The 18,209-nt window shown below is 40.2% G+C and overlaps 1 protein-coding gene across 1 annotated transcript in view; it reads right to left on the bottom strand.

Moving 5' to 3' along the window:
• Window positions 1-9,384, bottom strand: part of LMO7 (LIM domain 7) — a 97,674-nt gene extending 88,290 nt beyond the window's left edge. The window contains exon 1 of the mRNA XM_007446598.1: window positions 9,257-9,384. The gene's annotated coding sequence lies outside the window, so the exon portion shown is untranslated. The remainder of the gene's footprint in view (window positions 1-9,256) is intronic.
• Window positions 9,385-18,209: the final 8,825 nt, after the last annotated feature.

Raw genomic sequence — 18,209 nt, 5'->3', positions numbered from 1 at the left:
TATGACCTCACAAACAGTGCCTATTGCTAGTTATGATTGTTCATGTCCAGAGTTAAATCTACAAATATTTATAATCAAGACCTTTATGCTATCAGTACAGTAGCCTTTTGATGGACAGCACAGATGGGAGATACCCAAAAGAAGCAGCTAAGTTTTCTGTCTGGGGGACAACATAGCTGCAGTGTGCATATGAATTCTGTAAACATTATGAACACCTATCCGCGCCCCCACCCAAAAAATTCATAAGGCCTACAAAAGCCTTTTAGAGAACAGCATCTGATCTGATCTTGCCTATCCAAAGGATAACCACCTCTCCTCTCCTAATGACCAAAACGATAAGAATTTTTACAGGAGAGGAAAAATGGGATGAAACAATTAAACCAATCACCAAAGTAAAGTTTTGAATTTGGATTTGTGTTGTAGACTGCTTGTGGTTTTATGTATTTTTTTTTTTTTGCTTTTTAAAATATGGAAATAGAAACATTTTAAGGAACTAAATCCAAATCAAACTACAATATTTCTAACATTTCATAAAATACACAGAAAATTGAGGTCTCAAAAAGTTAATAAAATTATGTTGGTCCCACATAAACAGGAGGAAGAGTAAATAACTTAGATATATGTTCTCTGGTTTCCAGCTTTGCTATTATAATGAAATAGATACACTGTAAAAAGCTGACTAAACATACATGTCAGAAAAACATCTGTTTTAACATCTGCTCCTAACTGAAAGAAGAGATAAGTCTAAAATGGCTAAAATTCTCATAAACAAAGAGCCTATAGCCAATCATCACAATTTAAGTAGCTGGGGGCCAAATTTTTCCCTCCATGTTCTTCTATAGGGCACACATATCTTCACTTCATAGGGTCAAGAATCTGAATAGAGCTTCCCTGGTGGCGCAGAGGTTGAGAGTCCGCCTGCCAATGCAGGGGACACGGGTTCATGCCCCGGTCCGGGAAGATCCCACATGCCGTGGAGCGGCTGGGCCCGTGAGCCATGGCCACTGAGCCTGAGCATCCGGAGCCTGTACTCCGCAACAGGAGAGGCCACAACAGTGAGAGGCCCGCGGACATCAAAAAAAAAAAAAAAAAAAAAAAAAAAAAGAATCTGGATATATGTATATGTACAGCTGATTCACTTTGTTATAAAGCAGAAACTAACACACCATTGGAAAGCAATTATACTCCAATAAAGATGTTAAAAAAATAAAATAAATGATCACAATTGATAATTCAGTACCACTTATTGAGCACTACTATATGTCAAGAACTATACACTTTACATACATGACTTTATGAAAATCAGTACAATATCCTTGCGGGGTAGGGCTATCCCCCAAATGGTATTATTTGCTAAGCTCCAGGATATTAGCCATTCCATCTCTCTTGTTCACTGAGCAGTAAAGTGATCACAGGGAGGAAAACTAACCTGTCTAAGGTCATTCAGCCACCAGGTGACTGAATGGGATGGGATTAAACCCATGTCAGGCACCTAAAGTCCCTGCTATTGTTAGGATGATTATCTATTCATGACAATTGATGCACATCATCTGAACTTCTATTCCATCCTGGGTGAGAAAGAAACTCAGCCTGGGGTATATACTAGAAACAATTCAAATGAACTGCTAAGAAATCGTATTTCTGTGTGCTCATATTCTTCAAATAGTTTTTATCATGCCAAAGTCAAAGGCAATTTGTGACTTTTTTCAAATTGGCTTTGGTGTTTAATGCTAGGCAAAGGTAAGAGGTACCAAGGCAGATAGCTTGACTTTGGAAGAAACAAGGCTTACTGTAAACTTGTTGGTAAAACTTCTTATTAAAGTAACTTGAATGACTTCCCGTTAAGTTACCTCCACTCTTTTTTTTTTTTTTTTCCTTGCGTTATGCGGGCCTCTCACTGTTGTGGCCTCTCCCATTTGCGGAGCACAGGCTCCGGACGCTCAGGCTCAGCGGCCATGGCTCACGGGCCCAGCCGCTCCGCGGCATGTGGGATCCTCCCGAAACGGGGCACGAACCCGCGTCTCCTGCATCGGCAGGCGGACTCTCAAGCACTGCGCCACCAGGGAAGCCCCTACCTCCACTCTTGATTCCTGCTTTTAAAATTTTCTGTCCCTTGCCCTTGAGCTTCCACAAGATATTCCAACTACCTACGTAACCACTATACTTTTCCACCCAAGTCTTAAGCATACATTTAGATTGGTGATGGTATGAGAACATTAAAATGTTTCCAAAACTTCATGTAAGTATAAGCATGGAACAACATCCCTCAAATGTCAGTTAAAACAACATTAGCATTTATCATTGGACATCAGCATAAGGATTAAAACTTCCATCAAATACGTTGGAAAGTACATGGCCCAAAATTCCAATTTGAGATTTATCCACACAACTGCGAGGAAACACACATTCTTCTTTGAAACTGTATAAATTTCAGATTGTGTTGCAATAGTCTGAAATGATAAGTAAAAGTCTCACCCAGCAAACCAAAAGTTTAGTGACTGCTTTCCCAGATCTGCTTTGCAATTTTGAAAGATGAGGAAGAAAGAGAGGAGCACTCAGCAAAGAAATATTCAGTTCTCATCTCCGAAGCCTGGTTTTAAGATTTCCGTGATATCTTCATAATTAAAATCTGATTTTCAAATAAGTATTTAACACCTAAGGTGTCAGGAGGAGACTAAAGGGAGTAGGGAATGCATTATCTCTGCCCTCAGATAGCTTCAAGTCTAGGGAAAAATTAGATGTAGGTAAAAACAAGGAATGCTTTGAAAGCCCAGAAGAGAGACCAACGTCACCTTCAGTCAGAAGTGTTTCCTGATTAAAAAGCTGAAATGACTGTTCATCTCTATAGTCCCAGAGAGCCCTGTGCATTTAATACAATGTATTCTAACTTAACTTATGAGGACATTTCCTCTATAATGTGAACCCCTCTAACGGCAGGACTCCATCTTATTTATGTCTGTATAAGTACTGGCCACAGAGAAGATGCTGAATCAATGCTTGCTGTATGACTGGCAAGTGAATGAAACCAAAATTTCCCCACAGCTGGATTAACTGCCACTTTCTACTCTGTAGCTCCAGAAACAGATGTAAGCACACGCACCTCACATGTACACCCTTCACTCAAATAATCAGTTAAATCAGACCAGAATATAGCATGAAATTCAGGGAAAAACAATGCTTAATATCTCCAGTGACTGGTGAAGCTCTCATTTTCAAAAATGACTGACAGGACTACAGATATTACAGTGCATGTAACTGTAAAAGTTTGATTAATTCAACAAAGGCAGCCCTACAGATAATTAGGTGAAAAAATAATCTCTTCAACAAAAATATCTCTTTGGTTTAACCCTTTGAAGGACCACATTATAAAACAAATGCTATCTGATAGGGGAAGCAAATTCTACCACCTTCCCATGAACTGACTCATGACAACTGCTGATCAAGATGAGTCACCAAGTGAGATTCTTTGGAGCAATGAATTTAGGATGGGTTACTTTTGTAGATAAAGACCCTGGCCATAAAAGTCTATAACATGGGGCCTCCCTGGTGGCTCAGTGGTTGAGAGTCCGCCTGCCGATGCAGGGGATACGGGTTCGTGCCCCGGTCCGGGAGGATCCCACATGCCGCGGAGCGGCTGGGCCCGTGAGCCATGGGCGCTGAGCTTGCGCATCCGGCAACGGGAAAGGCCACGACAGTGAGAGGCCCACATATCGCAAAAAAAAAAAAAAAAAAAAAAAAAAAGTCTATAACATGAAGTCTCACCCAGCAAACCAAGACAAAATCAGACCCCATGGCTCTTTGGATTTGAGGGAGTGGGGAATTGAGGAAGGAGACTTGGCATCCAGAAAGTGTTGATCTATCGAAGAAATAAATTAAGAACTAGAAATGGAGAGAAATAAATGCCAGATAAAACTGCTAGTTACAGTTTGTCCCTGCAGCTCATATCCCACCACCTTCTCTGCAGCTGAGCAGACTCTTAGAAAGTCAAACTTTGCAATTAAAGATCATTTGAAAAATGTGACCATATATTTTTGCTGCTGACCTTAAACAGGACTTTGGCAACCCAAAAGAATTAATGTCCCCCTTTCAGTAACTACCTAACACCAGAGAATGAATGGGATAGAGATATATGTGATGCAGTAAATTTCCTTTCTCTTTTATTCTGTTCTAATTACTTGGTAGGAAGGGAGGGAACATTTTAAAATAGTAACATGAATTGACAGGTGGAAGTCCCCATACTCAAGTTACAGATCCAAGTTTAGATACCATTAAGGTTGCTTTTTTCCTTTTCGTTTTTTTTAAACAGATTAAGACATTGAGAAACTCATTTGAAAGACACATCTGGGGAAAAAAAGTAGTAAAATCAGGTTTAAATGAGAGAAAGTTGAAAATTATACAATTCAAAGTAGGTATATTTTTACTTATATGAATAACAACCTTAAAAAAATACACATACACATTCATATCTCAAGTCAAATTTGGCAGACTGTAAAAGAGAGCCATCTGGGAACTTAATTCCTAAGACATGACTTTACAGTATTGCTGCAAAATCAAGTACCCTTTTGAAGCTTTAGAGATCAGCTAAATCCTTAAAATATCATTTTGGGCCTCCTTTATTTTCACAAGGGAAATATGTTAACACTAATTTCGCTCCCAACTACTGTTCCTTTGGTAACTAGTACATGTAAAAATAACAGATTCTTGATTTCTCCACCCTCCATTTGATAAACAGACCTTTTTTAAAAACTCAGTCAATAATATTTCAAGTCACATTTTAGAACTAAAATATTAATACCGCAAATAACGAAAGAGTAAGTGTACACTAAAAAATACTTTTTCTTTGCATGACAAATATTGTGTTCAAAAGCATCGCCATCCTATAATTGTATTATGAACAGAATGTATCTAAGGAAGTGCGAAAAACTGGATTGGAATGGTAAGGGGGTAGAAAGAAAAAACATGTTTATAATCTGTTCAAATTCTCAGCTTAAAAATTTCAATATATAATTTGGTTTAGAGCAATGGTTTAAATGCAGGACTTAGTCTGAGTCAAAATGCTAGACACAAAATTAAAACCTTTAATGTTCAACTCTACCTTTCTGTCAACTTCAATCCTCCAATACAGGACGTCTGGGCTGCTCTGTTGAGTTGCTTTCCACAACGAGTCATTGTTCTGTGCCTCTTAATGACCAGATGCCACCACAAAGACCATGACACTTGCTGTAGGAGCTCTGCAGTGCACTGTGGTTGCTCTCCCACAGGCCTTTTAGAGAAAGTGTGCAGAGATGGCCCTGTGGGAGTCGCACCCCCTCTTCTCTGCAGATTGTGTGTTTCTAAGTTCAGTATGGATATTTGGTAAATGGTTAATAATACGGTGCAGTTAATCATTGGTGCAGAAGCTAAATTTCACGGCCTCAGTAAACATCTCAACTAGGATAGGTTCAACCTCAATCTACCATTCATGGAGGCTAAGTCCCCAGTTTGCTTACTACCCTTTCGGGAAGAAAAGGAGTAAAGATACACCCTGTCCATCAAAGTCAGGAATGTCAAAATTAAAAGTATCAACTGACTTTTGCATATATGTAGTCCCAAAATAAGTGGAATAATTCAAACATATTTGGAAAAGTTCAAACTATTACTTCCTTCAAATAAAATAATTCAGTTAGAAAATTAATATGTATAATTACAGAAATATAATGAGTACCCTAGCTTGTTTGACTAGTGAAAATTGTTACAAAGTAAATGGTAAATCTCAAACTACTGGAAAATAAGATTTGTACTTAGGGTCTGGATTATTGAAGTGATTCAACAGCAGGGGGTCTTTAAATTAATGCGTCTGCTCTTGCCACTCATTCTCACCACATACAACTCTCCTAGGCTCTGTGTCATCTATGCTTTGAATAACATAGATAGTGGACTGTTGTCCACTAACAAAAAAAAATACCTCACATTTGCCAACATGTAGTTCTTTGCTCTCAGTATGTTCTGCAAACGTGTATCTTAGATTACATGTGCAGGACGACCAACAACAGGTCTGTGAACTGTTAATGCAGTATCTTAGGGATTGAATTTTGATAGAGCATTTAAAATAATAAATAGTTTGCCACACTTTTGCTAATTTTTTTTTTCGGTACACAGGCCTCTCACTGTTGTGGCCTCTCCCGTTGCGGAGCACAGGCTCTGGCCACGCAGGCTCCACGACCATGGCTCACGGGCCCAGCTGCTCCGCGGCATGTGGGATCTTCCCGGACCGGGACACGAACCCGTGTCCCCTGCATCGGCAGGCGGACTCTCAACCACTGCGCCACCAGGGAAGCCCCCTGAGCTTTTTTTTTTCTTTTTTTACTTTTGCTAATTTTAATGTATATGGATGGGCAAGATGATGTCCAAGTACTCACACCTTACTGCACGCTCCAAATACAATGAGCCTTTCCGTAAAATGAACAAACATACTAACACAGAAATACATGTTATTATATTAGTAAGTAAAAAGTCACACTTCAGCTGAAAGTTTATGTCAGTATCCTCCCTTCCACATGATTATCTTGCTGGCAGAGTGGAAATCTAAAAATCTGAAGTCAAGGCCTCTCAACCTCAGCACTACTGATATTTGCGATCAGAAATTCTTTGTTACAGAGGGCACTAAATACCCTTTTGAACTGAAGGGTATTTAGCAGCATCCCTGACCCCCAGGATGGCGGTAGCACCCCCATCCCAGCTATAACAACCAAAAGTACCTCCAGACGTTGCCAAATGCCCCCAGTTGAGAACCACCAGTCTAACCAACACCAAGGCTTTTAATCTACAATAAATATAGGACAAGATCTTTGACCTACAGAAGCCTCCACGTTGCATAAGAACTGAAACTAAAGAGAAACGCATTACTATTTCGTAAGGAATTATTTGCTTTCCTTCACATTTTCCCTTCCTTCTATAAAAATGCTATCTCAGAGGGCTTCCCTGGTGGTGCAGTGTTTAAGAATCCACCCGCCAATTCAGGGGACACGGGTTTGAGCCCTGGTGTGGGAAGATCCCACATGCCGCAGAGCAAATAAGCCCCTACGCCACAACTACTGAGCCTGCGCTCTAGAGCCCGCGAGCCACAACTACTGAAGCCCACGTGCCACAACTACTGAAGCCCGCGTGCCACAACTACTGAAGCTCACGTGCCACAACTACTGAAGCCCGCGCTCTACAGCCCGTGCTCTGCAACAAGAGAAACCACCGCAATAAGAAGCCCGCGCACCATAATGAAGAGTAGCCCCTGCTCGCCGCAACTAGAGAAAGCCTGCGCGCAGCAATGAAGACCCAACACAGCCAAAAATTAATTAATTAATTAATTTTTTAAAAAAGCTATCTCAGGGCAGAAGAGCTCTGGCCAACTATTTAAAGAAGCTGTCTGCCAGCTTTCTCACTCTCCACCCTACACTTCCTTTGCAGCAGTCCCACGATCGACCCCTGTGCTCTTTGGTCCAACAAGACGGAGCTGTCAGGGCGATGCTCTTAATTAAGAGAGTCGAGGTCCTCATGCAGATGTTCTCACTAGGACTACTTGGACACATCTTGCTTTTATGGACTTGTGGTTTCCACTGAAACAAGTTGTTCTGCATACTTCCTACTACGGCTGTAACTACGTGACCTCCCGGTTTCGGTTTGTCACTAACTTCATTTCATTGAAGGCTGAGCCCAGATACTGATTTTTCCTGAACACTTTAGACCCAGCGTCTCATGAAACAGGCTCCAGGCAAGTTTCACTCAGGGCACTCTTGTTATTAGAAGCCAACAAACATGTTTTATTAAGTCCATAGCCTCCTCGAACATCGGCTACAGAGTTTCAAAACAGTATGATTTTAAGGGGAAAAGACATTTCTTCTTAATAGACAGCAACAACTGAAGAAAAACACTTTGAAAGTTAAAAATTTCTTTGCCCATCAGATAGGTCATATGAGAGAATGCTGATTAGGAAAAATAAATTCATCCATGGTTATTTTTCATGGAAATTAAACATGACCTCGAATACTGCAGAAGTAAACATGCCATTTTGGTGACGAAACTTAGCATCTCTCAACAATCTTCCAATTAATCAGAAATGCTAACAGACCCATCCCTGCTATGCACGTATCACTGCTGTGTCGTTTAGAAATGCTTGTTCAACGGAACTAGAAGCATATAGATATGAAATGGCTTGTTCATTTAAAAATATATCATTGCTTTTAAAAGATTAATCCTACCCAGGTTTTTAGGTTATATGGCTAAAGACAATGTTTACTATAAAAAATATTTATAGACAGGGTTATTCTTCTTTAGAAAAAAATCTTGACCATATTTAAGATTTTACAGTCATTTTTTAATAACTTTAAAGCTATTACAACAGGGATATTAACTCTTCAAACTTAGTCTTTGAATTGGTAAAAGCTAATTTTTTCATTTCTATTATTTCTATAGATAGAATAAGGTGTTTATTTTTTCCAATGGAAAAATGCTAATTATGTTTAAGAGCCATGATAAGGAAGAAGTCACTATTACAAAATTGAATCATTTTCCTGTCACACTGAGCTGGTAACATGAGTTTATTCTGATTCACTGAAAGCAAATTTAGATTTATAAGAGAAAAATCTTACAAGAGTTTAAAACCAGATTTCCTGAAACCATATACTCAAACACAAACGGCATTTTCCATCTAAAACACAACACAAACACCTGCGCACGTTTTCACACACACCCCCCACTTTCACTTTCTCATCCATACTGTTAAAAGAGTGAAAAATAGTTCATTTTTAGAAATCAGCCAGTTGACAAAAGTCATTAGCGGTACATGTTGGTCCCAAGCACCGCTGCTTTCCAAATATTAAGTCTCTTTCATCACTGCCCCACTCTCATTTTTATGTTAGCAATCATGTCTTAATTTCAAATAATTTTTACTCTGTAAGCTAAAATATAACCTTCTCCATTTTCTTTATAAATATAATGAGCATCCTCACCATTAGCAACCAAACACCATGATGTTGGACGAGCATTAATATAAACCACCATTTTGGCTAATACAGGAATTTAAAATAATAATATACCACGGTCTCAGTTACAGACAGCTTCATACTCACAATCCCTAAACTATTTCTTAAATGGTCTGTTTTGGAATGCAAACAGAGGAAGACAGAGGGACAATTTTTCTGTAATCAGAGCTCTCAGGAATTATTTACACTTAAGCTACAAGCCCTAAGTTTAAAAAAACATGTAACAAACCAGTGAAACTTACTTGACAGTGACTCGATTTGATAAATCCTGTAGATCCCCAGGATGGAAAAGCTGGGCTTCTTTCAATCCAATCTGTTCACAAGCTTTCAAAAAAACGTTTATATTATCCTGTGAAAAGAAGTGGAAAGTGATGGCTTAGCTGAGCTCTCTCTCAGACAAAGGTTACCAATTTTTATGATATAACTTCCAAGCTTCAAAGTCCAATTACACCCAGCAAAAAAGGAGGAAGCAAGACCAAGCCACTCATGTATGTAAAAAAAATAATATTAATATGTGCGCATGTATAGCCTTTTAGTTTGCCAGAGCATAAACGGCAGTGCTCTCTTATGCCAGGCATACGCTGTTCCTGTGATCTTTGTGACTGGCACGTTAAACATTACCTGTTATAGGACAAGTGCCTGGCCACTGAGCAGTAATCTACACTTGGATGTCAGCTCTGCTCTGCAAACAAACGCCCTCTTCCCAGCTTTGCACGACAAGCCTCACCTCTCCTCTTTAAAAATAACTCCAGCTACTGACATTCACCCACCCAGAAACTGTTGGCAGGGAAGAAAGAAGAGGAGGAACATTCTGTTTCTATGATTACAAATTACAGAACGACTGCGGAATACCACACCTGGAATCTGGGTTTGGTTGCTTACCCGGCTCTTGACAGACAGGGAAACCACACTGTAGGACCCAGGAGAAGCCCAGTGATCATTGGCTGAGCCACAGAGTTGAGGTGTGGTCATTACTCATGCCCTGCACCTGCCTCAGGAAGTGCCTCCACAGAATGAAAATCTAGGTTGCCCTCCAATCTAATTTCAAAACCCAAATCCTCCATTCACAAACCAAGGCTTTTCATTCACGTAAACAGCTGCACCAACACTGACAATAGTAGAGACACACTGGGTGAGCAGAATTAGCTGGAGCTTCTGTCTTTACTCCGCTTCAAAAAAGAAAACCCTTTATGGGCTTGAGCTTGTGCAGATGCCAAGCGACTCTTCACCTTCACGTTGTCAGGTTCTCAGGCAAGAGAATGGCCTCCTCACATGCCAGCACAGGCTGGTCCCCTCACACCTGCTGGCAACGCCACATCTGAGGGGTGAGCCTCTCAGGGCCCCTGAAACCTCACCTCACTCCCTAACAGGTGGCCGTGAGGGTCCTCTCTGCCACGTGGAGAGAGGCAGTTACTCTCTTCCAATGCTGGGAAGCTCATCTCCACAGGAAGAAAAGGCAGGCTGCGATGGCAACGTGGGAGGGAATGATCGAAAGGGAAATGAAGGAAGGTGAAGAGACTAAATTCAACAGTTTGGGTTCTTGGCGCGTGAGAGGACTCAGGGAAAGGGGAAGCAAATGTATGGCAGAGAAAAGCAATGCTGTTAGGGAGCTCAGGGACATTTAAAAAAAAACCTGTTTGTAGCGGTAGGATGTTAGTCTAGTGTACGTACTATCAGTAAAAGGCAGCGTGAACTACCTAGCTGAAAGCTGCAATCCATGATTCATTTTACTCATTTTGAATAGAGGTCAAAGATTAAAGGAACTTAAGTCAAAAGTTGAACAGCTCAATGGAAGGCATTCAATCTGAGAAGCACTAGGCTCCACAGGTGTAGTGCCTTAGAAACAGCCCTTGAATAGGTCTCTCAACTTGAGTGCCAGCGAACTAAAGCAAAAAGTTACCTGCCCCATACACCCAACATACAACGGTGGGACAGGTGTAGGGTAACCAATAGACACACTCCAGTTCAATATGTGCAGAAATGAAAGGTCACTGATCCACAGAAATTCTGAAGTCCTGCAAAGCATAGGTTGGCAGGTCCTTCATCAGGATTCAAGGTCAGGGAACACCTCCTTCATGGTTTTCTGCTTCACTCACCAGACACTTGGCTCCGCCTTAAAAATTATCTTTCCATTTCCTTGGAAAGTACCTTGTGTTTGCAGATGTGTAGCTTTCTCAGTCGGCTTCCTGGCTGAAGAACTTTGGAGAACTAAAGGTCTTTTTATTTTGTAATCCTCTGTCACTTTCAGTCTACGTTTACAGAGTTTCTGCAAATACGATTCCCTCAAAGTTTCTGCAAATACAATTCCCTCAAAAATACCATATGTCTTCTGTGAATCTTATTGGACTTCAATCCCTTAGACAAAAGCCACAACCAAAAATTCCTTCAAGACAAGCCCTTCTCTTCATCTGCTGAGATGACTGAGAGACACCACCCTTAAGCTTCTTAGAAGCCCTATTGCTAGACCAGACAGATTTCCAAGGCACCACTTTGTATCTTTCTAAGATCTTAAGCGACTGTACAGCCACACCCTCAGCTTCAACTTTAGACCATCTTGTTTTCCTGCAAGCGCTCTGAATTTGATCTCTGCCAAAAACCCATTTCTCAATTCTCTTGATTTTTTTTCAGAAAAAAATTCATCATTTATTAACATAAAGAGACTGATAATTCCCCAAACCAGCAATTCCTGTGACCCCTTGTGTTTACTATTCTACCTGTCACTTTACCTTTCATATTTTACTATAATCATCTAGAGGAAGCCAGGAAGCACCTTAACACTCCACCAGGAAATCATTTCAGCTAGAGCATCTAGTTAATTAGGTACAATTTACAGGTATAAGGGAGTGACTATCACGTAAGAATCACTGGGACCACTTTAGAAGCTGGCTACAATACCTGTACAACAAAGAACAGAGCCTGAACCAAGATGGCGGAGTAGAAGGACGTGCTCTCACTCCCTCTTGCGAGAACACCAGAATCACAATTAACTGCTGAACAATCAAGGACAGGAAGACACTGGAACTCACCAAAAAAGATACCCCACATCCAAAGACAAAGGAGAAGCCACAATGAGATGGTAGGAGGGGCACAATCACAATAAAATCAAATCCCATAACTGCCAGGTGGGTGACTCACAAACTGGAGAACACTTATACCACAGAAGTCCACCCACTGGAGTGAAGGTTCTGAGCCCCACGTCAGGCCTCTGAACCTGGGGGTCCGGCAACGGGAGGAGGAATTTCTAGAGAATCAGACTTTGAAGGCTAGCGGGATTTGAATGCAGGACTCTGACAGGACTGCGGGAAACAGAGACTCCACTCTTGGAGGGCACACACAAAGTAGTGTGCGCATCGGGACGCAGGGGAAGGAGCAGTGAACCCAGGGGAGACTGGACCAGACCTACCTGCTGGTGTTGGAGGGTCTCCTGCAGAGGCAGGGGGTGGCTGTGGCTCACCGTGGGGAGGGCAACACTAGCGGCAGAAGTTCTGGGAGGTACTCATTGGCCTGAGCCCTCCCAGAGCCTGCCATGGGCCCCACCAAAAAGCCTGCAGGCTCCAGTGTCGGGTCGCCTCACGTCAAACAGGAAGGGAACCCAGACCCATCAGCAGTCAAGAGGATTAAAGTTTTACTGAGCTCTGCCCACTAGAGCAACAGCTGGCTCTACCCACCACCAGTCCCTCTAATCAGGAAACTTGCACAAGCCTCTTAGATAGCCTCATCCACCAGACGGCAGACAGCAGAAGCAAGAAGAACTACAATCCTGCAGCCTGTAGAACAAAAACCACATTCACAGGAAGACAGACAAGATGCAAAGGCAGAGGGCTATGTACCAGATGAAGGAACAAGAAAAAACCCCAGATAAACAACTAAATTAAGTGGAGATAGGCAACCTTCCAGAATAAGAATTCAGAATGATAGTGAAGATGATCCAGGACCTTGGAAAAAGAATGAAGGCAAAGATCGAGAAGATGCAAGAAATGTTTAACAAAGACCTAGAAGAATTAAAAAACAAACAAACAGAGATGAACAATACAATAAGTGAAATGAAAACTACACTAGAAGGAATCAATAGCAGAATAACTGAGGCAGAAGAATGGATAAGTGACCTGGAAGACAGAATGGTGGAATTCACTGCTGCTGAACAGAATAAAGAAAAAAGAATGAGAAGAAGTGAAGACAGCCTAAGAGACCTCTGGGACAACATTAAACGCAACAACATTTGCATTATAGGGGTCCCAGAAGGAGAAGAGAGAGAGAAAGGACCTGCCAAAATATTTGAGGTCATTATAGTCAAAAACTTCCCTAACATGGGAAAGGAAAGAGCCACCCAAGTCCAGGAAGCACAGAGAGCCCCATACAGGATAAACCCAAGGAGAAACATGCCGAGACACATAATAATCAAATTGGCAAAAATTAAAGACAAAGAAAAATTATTGAAAGCAGCAAGGGAAAAACGAAAAATAACATACAAGGGAACTCCCATAAGGTTAACAGCTGATTTCTCAGCAGAAACTCTACAAGCCATAAGGGAGTGGCATGATATACTTAAAGCGATGAAAGGGAAGAACCTACAACTAAGATTACTCTACCCAGCAAGGATCTCATTCAGATGCAATGGAGAAATCAAAAGCTTTACAGACAAGCAAAAGCTAAGAGAATTCAGCACCACCAAACCAGCTCTACAACAAATGCTAAAGGAACTTCTCTAAGTCTGAAACACAAGAGAAAAAAAGGGCCCACAAAAACAAACCCAAAACAATTAAGAAAATGGTCATAGAAACATACATATCAATAATTACCTTAAAAGTGAATGGATTAAATGCTCCAACCAAAAGACACAGACTGGCTGAATGGATACAAAAACAAGACCCGTATATATGTTGTCTACAAGAGACCCAATTCAGACCTAGGGACACATACAGACTGAAAGTGAGGGGATGGAAAAAGATATTCCATGCAAATGGAAATCAAAAGGAAGCTGGAGTAGCAATACTCATATCAGATAAAATAGACTTGAAAATAAAGAATGTTACAAGAGAAAAAGAAGGACACTACATAATGATCAAGGGATCAATCCAAGAAGAAGATATAACAATTATAAACATATATGCACCCAACATAGGAGCACCTCGATATATAAGGCAACTGCTAACAGCTATAAAAGGGGACATCAACAGTAACACAATAATAGTGCGGGACTTTAACACCTCACTTACACCAATGGACAGATCATCCAAAATGAAAATAAATAAGGAAACAGAAGCTTTAAGTGACACAATAGACCAGACAGATTTAACAAAAACAGCAGATGACACTTTCTTCTCAAGTGTGCCCAGAACATTCTCCAGGATAGATCACATTTTGGGTCACAAATCAAGCCTCAGTAAATTTAAGAAACTTGAAATCATATCAAGCATCTTTTCTGACCACAATGCTATGGGATTAGAAATCAATGACAGGGAAAAAAATGTAAAAAACAAAAACACATGGAGGCTAAACAATACATTACTAAATAACCAAGAGATCACTGAAGAAATCAAAGAGGAAATCAAAAAATACCTAGAGACAAATGACCATGAAAACACGGCGACCCAAAACCTATGGGATGTAGCAAAAGCAGTTGAAAGAGGGAAGTTTATAGCTATACAAGTCTACCTCAAGAAAGAAGAAAAATCTCAAATAAACAATTAAACTTACACCTAAAGGAACTAGAGAAAGAAGAACAAACAAAACCCAAAGTTAGCAGAAGAAAAGAAATCATAAAGATCAGAGCAGAAATAAATGAAACAGAAACAAAAAAAACAATAGCAAAGATCAATAAAACTAACAGCTGGTTCTTTGAGAAGATAAACGAAATTGATAAACCATTAGCCAGACTCATCAAGAAAAAGAGGTAGATGATTCAAATCAATAAAATTATCAATAAAATTAAAAAGGAAAAAGGAAAAGTTACAACAGACACCGCAGAAATACAAAGCATTACTACAAACAACTCTATGCCAATAAAATGGACAACCTGGAAGAAATGGACAAATTCTTAGAAAGGTATAACCTTCCAAGACTGAACCAGGAAGAAACAGAAAATATGAACAGACCAATCACAAGTAATGAAATTGAAACTGTGATTAAAAATCTTCCAACAGGGCTTCCCTGGTGGCGCAGTGGTTGAGAGTCCGCCTGCCGATGCAGGGGACACGGGTTCGTGCCCCAGTCCGGGAGGATCCCGCGTGCCGCAGAGCGGCTGGGCCAGTGGGCCATGACCACTGAGCCTGCGCGTCCGGAGCCTGTGCTCCGCAGCGGGAGAGGCCACAGCAGTGAGAGGTCTGCGTACTGCAAAAAAATAAAAAATTAAAAAATTAAAAAAATCTTCCAACAAACAAAAGTCCAGGACCAGATGTCTTCACAGGTGAATTCTATCAAACATTTAGAGAAGACCTAACACCCAATCTTCTCAAACTCTTCCAAAAAATTGCAGAGGAAGGAACATTCCCAAACTCATTCTATGAGGCCACCATCACCCTGATACCAAAACCAGACAAAGATACTACAAAAAAGGAAAATTACAGACCAATATCACTGATGAATATAGATGCAAAAATCCTGAATAAAATGCTAGCAAACAGAATCCAACAACACATTAAAAGGATCATACATCATGATCAAGTGGGATTTAACCCAGGGATGCAAAGATTCTTCAATATATGCAAACCAATCAATGTGATCCACCATATTAACAAACTGAAGAAGAAAAACCATATGATCATCTCAATAGATGCAGAAAAAGCTTCTGACAAAATTCGACACCCATTTATGATAAAAACTCTCCAGAAAGTGGGCATAGAGGGAAACAACCTCAACATAATAAAGGCCATATATGACAAATGCACAGCAAACATCATTCTCAATGGTGAAAAACTGAAAGCATTTCCTCTAAGATCAGGAAGAAGACAAGGATGTCCATTCCCGCCATTATTATTCAACATAGTTTTGGAAGTCCTAGCCACAGCAATCAGAGAAGAAAAAGAATTAAAAGGAGTACAAATTGGAAAAGAAGAAGTAAAACTGTCACTGTTTGCAGATGACACGGTACTATACATAGAGAATCCTAAAGATGCCACCTGAAAACTACTAGAGCTAATCGATGAACTGGGTAAAGTTGCAGGATACAAAATTAATGCAGAGAAATCTCTAGCATTCTTATAAACTAATGATGAAAAATCTGAAAGAAAAATTAAGGAAACACTCCCATTTACCATTGCAACAAAAAGAATAAAATACCTAGGAATAAATTTACCTAGGGAGACAAAAGACCTGTATGCAGAAAACTATAAGACACTGATGAAAGAAATTAAAGATGGTACCAACAGATGGAGAGATAAACCATGTTCTTGGATTGGAAGAATCAATATTGTGAAAATGACTATACTACCCAAAGCAATCTACAGATTCAATGCAATCCCTATCAAATTACCAATGGCGTTTTTCACAGAACTAGAACAAAAAATCTTAAAATTTGTTTGGAGACACAAAAGACCCGAATAGCCAAAGCAGTCTTGAGGGAAAAAAGTGGAGCTGGAGTAATCAGACTCACTGACTTCAGACTATATTACAAAGCTACAGTAATCAAGACAATATGGTACTGGCACTAAAATAGAAATATAGATCAATGGAACAGGATAGAAAGCCAAGAGATAAACCCACGCACCTATGGTCAGCTAATCTATGACAAAGGAGGCAAGGATATACAATGGAGAAAAACAGTCTCTTCAGTAAGTGGTGCTGGGAAAACTGGACAGCTACATGTAAAAGAATGAAATTAGAACACTCCCTAACACCATACACAAAAATAAATTCAAAATGGATTAGCGACCTAAATGTAAGGTAAGACCAGACACTATAAAACTCTTAGAGTCAAACACAGGAAGAACACTCTTTGACATAAATTACAGCAAGATATTTTTTGATCCACCTCCTAGAGTAATGGAAATAAAAACAAAAATAAACAAATGGGACCTAATGAAACCTCAAAGCTTTTGCACAGCAAAGGAAACCATAAATAAGACGAAAAGACAACCCTCAGAATGGGAGAAAATATTTGCAAACAAATCAATGAACAAAGGATTACTCTCCAAAATATATAAACAGCTCATGCAGCTCAATATCAAAACAACAAACAACCCAATCCAAAAATGGGCAGAAGACCTAAATAGACATTTCTCCAAAGAAGACATACAGATGGCCAAGAAGCACGTGAAAAGCTGCTCAACACCACTAATTATTAGAGAAATGCAAATCAAAACTACAATGAGGTATCACCTCTCACCAGTTAGAATGGGCATCATTAGAAAATCTACAAACAACAAATGCTGGAGAGCGTGTGGAGAAAAGGGAACCCTCTTGCATTGTTGGTGGGAATGTAAATTGATACAGCCACTATGGAGAACAGTATGAAGATTCCTTAGAAAACTAAAAATAGAATTACCATATGATCCAGCAATCCCACTACTGGGCATATACCCAGAGAAAAGCATAATTCAAAAAGGCACATGCACCCCAATGTTCATTGCAGCACTATTACAATAGCCAGGTCATGGGAGCAACCTAAATGCCCATTGACAGACGAATGGATAAAGAAGGTGTGGTACATATATACAATGGAATATTAGTCATACAAAGGAACGAAACTGGGTCATTTGTTGAGACGTGGAGGGATCCAGAGACTGTCATACAGAGTTAAGTAAGTCAGAAAAAGAAAAACAAATATCGTATATTAACGCATATATGTGGAACCTAGAAAAATGGTACAGATGAACTGGTTTGCAGGGCAGAAATTGACACACAGATGTAGAGAAACAAAGATACGGACACCAAGGGGGGAAAGCAGCAGGGGGTGGTGTGATGAATTGGGAGATCGGGATTGACACGTATGTATACAATGATGTGTTGTTGCATTACTGTCAACAAACTATTTTCTCTTACGTGCTGAATCACTTTGTTACACAAAGTCTAAATCCACATTAAAGTGTATACTCCATCTCTCTAGGCTCTCACCTGCCCCAACCCACTTTCATTCTTACTTAGAGGACCTTTTCTTATTTAAGTATTTTTTTTTTTTTTTTTTTTTTTTTTGGCGGTACGCGGGTCTCTCACTGTTGTGGCCTCTCCCGTTGCAGAGCACAGGCTCCGGATGCGCAG

This window comes from Lipotes vexillifer, unplaced genomic scaffold (assembly GCF_000442215.2).
Source record: "Lipotes vexillifer unplaced genomic scaffold, Lipotes_vexillifer_v1.1 scaffold994, whole genome shotgun sequence".
Classification (NCBI taxonomy): Eukaryota; Metazoa; Chordata; class Mammalia; order Artiodactyla; family Lipotidae; genus Lipotes; species Lipotes vexillifer.
The sequence above is the reverse complement of the archived record's forward strand: the minus strand, read 5'-3'. Positions and strand labels throughout refer to the sequence as shown.